The sequence below is a fragment of the Camarhynchus parvulus genome, chromosome 20 (genome assembly GCF_901933205.1).
Source record: "Camarhynchus parvulus chromosome 20, STF_HiC, whole genome shotgun sequence".
Lineage (NCBI taxonomy): Eukaryota > Metazoa > Chordata > Aves > Passeriformes > Thraupidae > Camarhynchus > Camarhynchus parvulus.
In genome coordinates, this window is record NC_044590.1 from 6,439,795 (window position 1) to 6,448,725 (window position 8,931).

An 8,931-nucleotide genomic window follows, 5' to 3' on the forward strand; every position below is an offset into this window, starting at 1 on the left:
ACCTAAAGCAGGTGACACGGGAACTTGTCCAGATGGGTTTTGAATGCCTCCAGAGAGAGAAGTATTGAACAGATCAGTGCTAAAGCTCCGATGGGTGCCTGACCCCCAAATCTGCCCACCAGCAAGCTGCCAGCTTGCTGTTCTTTATAGCAATACCATGGAGATTTATAGAAACACCATGGAGCTCTGGCATCCCCTTGAGCAAGAGCTGCTCCCTGGATGTGTGAGACACATGTCAGTTCATCCCTAAAGCAGCAAAGGTGGTCCTATACCAAAAGTGAGCCCTGGACCCTCTCCCTGGTATGACACCTTGAAACTTCTTGGCTTGGCCACACGTTTGCGAACACAAGTTCCCTCTGCCCCACAGTCTGGAGCCTGTGCAGCACCTGGAAATCCTCCAACCCTTGTCAGGGTCTGGCTGTGGAGTCAGGGGGTGCCATTTTGGAGAGGCCCACCTCTATTAGGGAGGAGGAAACAAGTCCCAGCAAGGGGACCTCGTGGAAATGAGCAGCTGCCTGTCCCGTGTGTGGGGTCAGGTCACGCCGGTCCTTGGCGTCAGAGACACGCTCGAGCGGCACTGCTGCCACTGTCAGTGTGGTTTGTGTCGCTGCAACGCAGAGATGGTTCCTGACCACAAGTATGGCCGGGGACGTGTCTGAGATTCCAGAGCACACAGTCACTGATGCCGAGCGCCATCACCCCGTCGCTCCCTGCCTCGAGCAGGAGCCATCACCCTGCCAGCACTGGCCTCCTGCAGTGGCAGCCAGCCTCACCCAGGGCCCACCACTGCCTGCCTGCCAGCGGGCCCCTGAGGAAGAGAATGGCACAAAATCCTCAAAATCCTATGTGCCTGCTGGGCACATCCCCCGCCCCTGTGTGCCCATGGGCATGGGCCAGCTCTGCAGCCCAACCCTGCTGGCCTGTGGCTCTGATCTTCCCAAGGGTTAACAGGACACCACAGGCCAGGCGCTTGCAGAGCAGGGAGGGTTTCTGGCTGACCTTGGCTGGGAAGCAGCGGTGGCGTCGCTCAGCCCTGCCCCCCCAAGCGTGGAGCCGCTGGCCGGAGCGCTCCCCAAGCCTGGGTGGAGGTAGATCCAGAGGAAACTCCACCTCCGCGGGAGCCAACCTGCTATTGCAGGAATTCCCAGAGAAATTCCCGCTTGGGGTGATCTGTCAACGGATCCATGAACTTTCTTTTACCTCTTGTGAAAGCAGCTACTTGAATGTGCTAAAAACAGAGCAGGGGCGAGTCCATCAGGGAGAGGCTGGGAGGGGGCTTTTGCTGACCCCTGCACACCAAGAGACTCCCTGAAAGTCTCTGTTTGTGGTGCCTCGCTGGCAGCTGCCCTTGGCAGGCAGATCTGGGAGAGCCAGGAAAAGTTTCCTGCAAAATAAAACCCCACAAAAATCTCACCTGTTTTTTCCACTGGGCTACTGTATTTCCCAAGCAACTCTCAGCAGATTTGAACGCAGTGAATGGGCTGGATCAAGTTGCTTGCACTATCCCCAGTAAGTTCCAGTCATTTGGAGATCAGCCATCAAACCCCACCCTTTCTCTGGTCCCAACCACCAGAGGCTTGGTCTGGTCCACTTTTGGAAAAAGCAGAGATGAGAAGCACTCCTGGGCCTGCCTTGTCCATCCACCCACCAAAAAACCCACAGGAAAGCTCCTGAGACACCCCCTAACTTCAGGGGTGCTCAGATCTCTAGGACCTCAGCTTTGGAGGACTGGTTGCCCTGGGTGACACACTGGGCTCTGAGCTGGTAATGAGTGAGCCCATCCAGAGAGCAACAGACAATCAGTAGCTGGGAGGTGCTGAGGCAGGAGATGGGAGCAGCTGCTGTAGGCTTTGCCAGAGCACCACTTATTTTGGGGAGGGGTTTTCATGTGTCTCCCCTCCTTTTCACCCTCATGGTTTTGATGTGTTTCCCCTCGTTTGCGCCCTCAGCCTTGGCTGGAGGGCTCCTGGCTGATCCTCTAGCCATGCACTTGTGCCAGCCCTGGAATGGAGGCAGGGATCTGCCTTTTCTTCCCCTCCTTGCTGCAGCTGTCTGATGTCCTTAATCTCAGAACCTTGGCATTGGGGGCATTTGACCCTAGAGCAGACAAATCCTCCATTCAAACACTTAGGAAACCTGGGGAATGTGGCATGAATGGTGGCTTCCATTTCTGTCTTACAGACCATCCTGTTTTCTCTTTTGAGGAGCCAAGGGACCTCTCCACACCTCCTCTTGTGGCACAGGCCCTCCTAACACAACAGAAAGCATCATGGTTCCCAGGAGATATTTTAGGATCCATCCATGCCATTGTGGAAGAGCAGCCCACAGAGGCTCTGTGTCCTCCACTCCCTACATCCCCCCACTGCATCTGTCCTGGAGCTGCAGGTGAGCACCCATGCCTGGGGATACTGCCATCTGGACCTCCTGGGACAACTCCTACACCAGGAAAAGCTGCAGGATTTGGCTACAGTGGGCAGCAGCTGCAAGGGGAACATGGCCAGGACCACCCTGTGTGCTAGCCCAGCCTCTGCCACCCTGAGAAACAGGGAGCATGGAAGGGAGGATGCAGAGGAGATGATGGCTCCCACGGGCCCTGCTCATTGCGAGTGCCAGGGTGGAGTTTGGACCTCCAGCTTTGCTGATGCTCTTCTGAGACATTTTGGATTTTCCCTAAACCTCTTCCTCCTAACGATTTTAATTATACTGGCTGCTGTTCAAAACAATAATGACAGGGAGAGAAATAAATGCTAAGCAGCAGCCTGTCACGCTTCGTGAGATGCCCCCGGGGGACACTGGGCCAGACAAGCAGCCAGCCCAGAGCCATGCCAGCCAAGTGGGTGCAGGCTGCCACCCCACATCAGCCACCAGCAGATGGTGGGTCTGGGCTGGCCTGTGTGAGCGTGAGAGCCTGTGCAGGCACTCAGGTCTCCTTTCTCTCCCCTTCTCTGTCTCCTCTTATTCACCTCCATAAAACATAGGAAGTTCAAGCCATTCATTTTGCTATTTGTGTCTCCTTCCCCACGCCCCGGTTCCCTCCCTTGCCCCCTGCAGCCTCTCCTCTCACTGCTTGCCCAGCATCCTTGACCCCGAGAAGTCTGGTGTGTATGCACTTCCCTTTTGGCCCATGGAAAGCACCACTCTGAACTGGTGCCTTGATAAGTCTGCTGTGGGAAGGCAGGGGCTCCTGGGCTCCCACACAGGGCTTTCCCATGTAGCATTTCCTATGCTGTCCCTGCTCACCCATGCGATCTCCAGACCCGGGCAGTGGGAAGCGCTCTGGATGGCAGTGCCCCTCCGTGGCAGCAGGTCTGACCTCCTCAGGATCTCGTGACTTGTTCTGTGTCAAAAGGCACAGTGGAGGCATCCTCCTGAGGAGGAGGAGGAGGAAAATAATTGAATTCTTATGGGATAACATGGCACCTCTCAGTTCTGCAAAGGATTGCAGAGGGCTCGAACACCCCAGCCCCTTCCTCTCAGTGCTTTTGCAAGCAGAGCTCTGATAGTGTCTCCCGCAGAGTTTGGGATCAACAGGACCTGTGTGCTGTCAGCAAAGGAGCAAATATGTCGCAGAGCACACAGGATTGGGATGGAGACCTCAGAGGGGCTGGAAACAGGGATTGACTGGCAGAGAGGGAGGAAGGAGAGGCTCAGCGAGGAGGGCTGGGGCCTTTTCCATGAAATAACCTCAGCATTCAGCCGTGGCTTGCCGGAGGGCAAAGGCAGCGTGTTCCCTCCTCAGTGCCCTCATCGAGCAGGGCCAGGTCACCGCGGCTGTGCCGTGCCCTCTGCTCCCCGCGGCGATGGCAGCACAGATAAGGACCTTGTCCCGCTTATCGCCTCATCAGCGGCTCTGCAGCGGCCCCGCTGCCCCAGCGCCGAGCACCGAGCCCTGATCTCATCAGCGCGCCGCACACTTGCAGCTCGAACAATAACCAACACAATTCCCAGAAATGCACAGCCTCCTGCTAAAGCCTCCCTGGGGGAAAGCATGCCAGCCGGCCTGTCGGCACCAGCACAGCCATCGCTGCCAGCCGCTGGCAAACGCAGCCTGCGGCGGCCCCAGCGCAGAGGCACCCCCGAGAAAACAAGGGTGTGCTGGGTGGGGTGGGGGGAAAGTCCTTGGGGCCACCCATGAGCTCGCTGTCCTCAGGAAGTCCCTCTCCCTCTTGCTGTTTGTGACCAGGTGTCTCACCCTGTCCCAGCCACACCGTTTGCAGCCCCTGCCCGCTCTGAATGCCTGCTCAGTTCACAAAGGGGCTGAGATGCAAGACTTAGCCCCAGCTGCCTGGGCTGGGAGGATACAGACAGAGCCATGGACACTCCTCAGCTCAGGGGGGACCTGCAGCCTGGAGAGGCTTTTCCACATCTCACAGTTTCCCTAAGTGTCTCGGGCTGACAGAGCCTTTCCTGTCACATTTGAGTAATTGCTGTTTCCACTTCCAGATGGAATATCTGGACGCTGAAGCAGGCATGGCTGGGTGCTCAAAGCAGGTATGTGCCTTGTCTGAGCTGAGCTGGAAGTGGGAGAGGGCCAGCAGCTGGGATGGCCATCCTTTCTCCAAGCACTTTTTCTGGAGCTCACCAGCCTGTCTGCTCCTCACACAAGGCCAGATGTGCCAGGGAAGCCGCACAGAGCTGTCACCTGCAGACATCACAGCGATGCAGCAGACACACCAAATCCCCCTGCAAAAGGTGCAACGCCAGCACCATCCCAGAGCTCACACGAGCGAAGAGCGGCACCTGGAACAGCACAACAGTGTTCCCAGTGCAGGAGGATGAACCTTGCAGTGTCCCAAGTGAAGGAGGACCTGCCTCCCAGTGTCCCTGACACGAGGTGCATTGTTCATGAAAACACATGGGGAAGTCCAAGGAGGACAGACTCGCTGGCTGCGTTGGGCTTCCTGCCTCCTGGCCCGGCGGCTGCCTGACATCATCGCTCCCGGTGGGAATGGCCACCCTGGCCCCACTCGGTCCCTGACATTAGCCAACAATTTCCTGACCTCCTGTCTGGCTTTTCAGCCTCCCACGGCCCCCCATGGTGGGGAGGCTTTTGTGCCTGAGATGGTAGAAAGATGATAGATAGATAGATAGATAGATAGATAGATAGATAGATAGATAGATAGATAGATAGATAGATTGCTGCTTGACTCCTGCCACCATGGCACAACAGCTGGCAAACCTGCATCTTCTTCCACGCTACCATGGGCACAATCGAGATGATGCTGCCCATCACCTCACCATCCTCATCTGAGGGTATGGGGTGGCATGGGAGTGTGTGTTGTCCAAAAATGCCCTGTTCAGATTGACAGGGGCCAGGAAGGCTGAGGAGAAGGAATGTGGGGGTAAGCAGCACAGGTGTTGGAAGGATGTGTGTGAAACACACAGGTACTGCCTAGCCTCTGTGCACCAGCCCTGTGGAAGGCACTCATCTTCTCCCCATCATCCTCAAATCTGCCCAAGTGACAGCAGGGTCTGGATACAGTGTGTGCCACATCACCCATCCACCCTGCAAACACTGGCTTTTCCAAATAAACAGACTTTTTAGTGAAAATGTGGAGGATTGTGCAAGCCTCAGGCTGTTGCTGCACAGCCTCTCTTGCCTTGCAGCTGTGAGTTTTTCCCTGGGTGACTCCTCACGAGCAGAGCACAACCTTGGGCTGATGTGCTGCAAACCTGCCCTTGTCCAAACCCGCTGCCATCAGCACTTTGCTGCAGCTGCTTCCAGTGCTGCTCTAAGAGTTTTTCCTTGCAGCCTAAACCCCCACTGCTGGCTCCATCTTTCTGGCTCCAGCCCACTGGGGATGGAAGGTTTCTCCTTCCCGAATACAAATATAACTGTAATCTGCTAAACCCTGCTGTTGATCCCGACTGCATCCTCCTGTCCTGAGCTTTCCTACAGTGCCTTTTATACCGGTAATAGCACCAGGCTCCTTCTCCCATCATTGTTGACTCGACAATGAAAACTGTTTGTATTATTGTGTCCCCGAAGCTTTGCCAATAGCACATGTGTCCCGAGCTGATAGCAACAGGCTTTGGCAAGGCTGCAGCTCCATCAGATAAGAGCCTTTAACCTTATTTCTGCAGCTCGAGCGCTCCTCGAAGGGCCATTCTGTCGTGAGCTTTTCCTTATCCTTCCCCTGAGCTTGCAGATCCACGGGCTCCATGGGCCAAGAGGAGGGGTCGCTGGCAAAGGGCAGAGGTGGAGGTGTTCAGGGCAAGCAGCCTGGGAAACAGCCTCAGCTTGGGTGAGAGAAGAGCCCTGGGGGGAGCTGGAAAGACAGAGCTGCTTTCCCAGGCAATTTAAGGGCCAAACGCACGGCCGTCCCTTGTCCCCTGCCTTCCTCAGGGACCCGCTCCACCCCGCCGTGCTCCACCTTGGCTCGGCTCCCGCGCACAGCAGGAGCGAAGTGGAGGAGAAACGCTGGAGCCCGGAGGCCCTCGCACGCTCCCGGCTGGCCCGCGAACAAAGCCTTTCCCTTGGAGCCCTTCCCCGCCGCCTCCCTCCTGCCCCGGCCCCCTGCGCTCCGCCAGCCGCGGGGATCCCCCCCCCCGGCATCGGCACAGCCCCGGGGGTCCGCAGCACCCTCCCCATCCCACCCTGCATCCCTGTGCCAAACCCCTCCATGACTGCTCCCAGCATCCCCGAGCTCCAGCTCTGCTGCTGGGGGATTTTCCGAGCTGCAGCACAAAGGATGCTCTGAAATCAGAAAGCAAAGAAAACGATGCTGCCTGTAACAAGCTTTAAAATCTCATTTTTAGGCCAATTTATGGGAGGGATGTCACAATTCTTGGGGTTTTGAGCTGCAAATGCAGCACATCCTCTTTCCCTTCCCTTACTGTCCCCAGTGCAGCACCTAAAAGCAAAAGTTGTTCCTCTGCTGACAAGAGGGATTGCTCTCAGGTCCTTCTCTTTATTTCTAGTGTTATTATTGTAATTATTATTATTGTTGTTGTTGTTGTTGTAATTATTATAATATTTCGCTCTGAGGATAGAAGCACTCTGTCAGAGATACATCCTGCCCTTTACTGGGGAGACTGTTGTCTCCAAAGGTCCTGAGGAGAGACTGGGTCACCCCATGCCTTGTACAGGACGTGGAGAAACTGAGGCACAGAGCCACAGCAGCATCCACCCCACTCTGAGCCAAAATTCCTTCCCTGTCTGTGTGAGGTGTGAGGTTCTCTCAGCAACATCCTCATTCTTTCTGCTGGGCAGCGGAAGCCTTGGTGAAGCACAGAGGTGGCCATGAGATCCTGTGTGCAATGGGGTGGGCTGCAAGCTTTGGCAAAGGTTGTCACTTCAGGGATGCTGCAAAGGGCTCCCTTCCTTCCAGGGATGCTGCAGTGCTCCTCTCCCTCCAGGCATGCTGCAAAGGGCTTCTCCTCCTCCAGGCCTGGTTGTGATGATGCTCAGAAATCAGGCAGCCACCTTTCCTGAGCAAAAACCAGCCAGTGCGTGGAAACCCTGAGCAGAAAGCACTGGGCTGGGGGCTACAGGGGAAGTGGAGAGAGAGGGGGGGGAGAGGAGAGAGGCGAAAGGGAAGATGGGCACATGGCACAGCCAGCAGCCATCTGCCATCTGCTGCTGCCTGTGGAGGTCATGCCTCATGCAAAGTTAAACCGTGTCAGGAGGCACAGTAGTTCCTGAGAACAGCAAACCTTTCCCAGATGGAGCTGTCCTGTGCTGCTGGATGCATCCCAGAGAGAGAGAGGATGGGTGACCCTTCTGCTGCCAGCCAGGGGGCTCAATGCCCACAGTGGTGCCACCACCCACTGTCTCACATGGGCACAGAGGTTGGGAACGCACACAGCAGAGCCCTGTGAGAAAGGTGTATTCAAAGGGAAGGCTGCACTTCTCCTGGGGATCACATCCTCTCCTGGGAGTCCCCAGGGCTAAGGCCATGGAGAGGGGCCGTGCTGGAGCTGCAGATGGCTGTGGTTCTCATGGGCATGTGTGGCTGCAGGGCCACAGATGGGCAGCTCCAACCTACCTCCCAAAAAACCCAGGCTCAGAAATCATTCTAATTGCAGTTTTCCTTTCCTTAGCACCCAAAAGGAGGTCAGGCATCCCGAGGCAGCCAGCCTGGGCATGCAGAGGGAGCAGGATCCCAGTTCTTGGCTGCATCTCCTGCACAGACACCAGCAAGCAGCGTTCTCTGCCAACTGAAGCGATGGAAGCAGCGAATAACCCCGGCATGCCCAGGCTCTGCACAGCCCAACTGTCAGCCAGCTGCCTGTTCCTGGGAGGATGCAGTGCCACAGGCAGGGAGCATTTTCTTGCTATAATCAAGAAAAGAAATTGTGCGGATCGGAGCAGCTGAATGGCAGCCAAATCTGCTTCTCGGCGGCTTTTCTACACTCTGTATTCTTGTATTTGGCATGAGTAGCTCTGCATTGAGGTAATTCATTAATGCTCAACCAAAAATGTGTTTATGGAAGTCTTGAAATAGTTGGTAGAAGTGTAAGACTTTCCTTCCTAAAAGCCTGGGCTCTCTCTGTGATGGGAACTGGGTATTAAAGCAACGAGTGCTGCTGCAATCAGCTGCCAGGGAAGCGACTGCAGGCGGCGTGTGCCCTGCGCATTCCCACGTGCTCTGATCTCCTTGTGCTGAAGCCTTTCCTGGGATTTAGTGTCCATAAGCACCATGGGTGGGATTTGCAGCTGTTCTGCTCATGTTTGGGGTGTGGGGACCTCACCCCAGGTTTCAGAGAGAGCAGCTTGGGGAGCAGACACAGGGTGATGTGGCTGGAAGTGCAGCACTCCGAGCTGATGGTAGGACCAGAGAGTAAGCTGTGCCAGAAGGGGCTGTGGCAGAGCAAAAGCAGGGGAAGGGGAGGCAGGACAGCCTTGGGGAGGCCCAAAGTCTCTGGCCATCACCCAGGAGGTGCAGTGGCTGCCCCCATGCAGAGCAAACAGCTTTTTCAGGTTAGCTG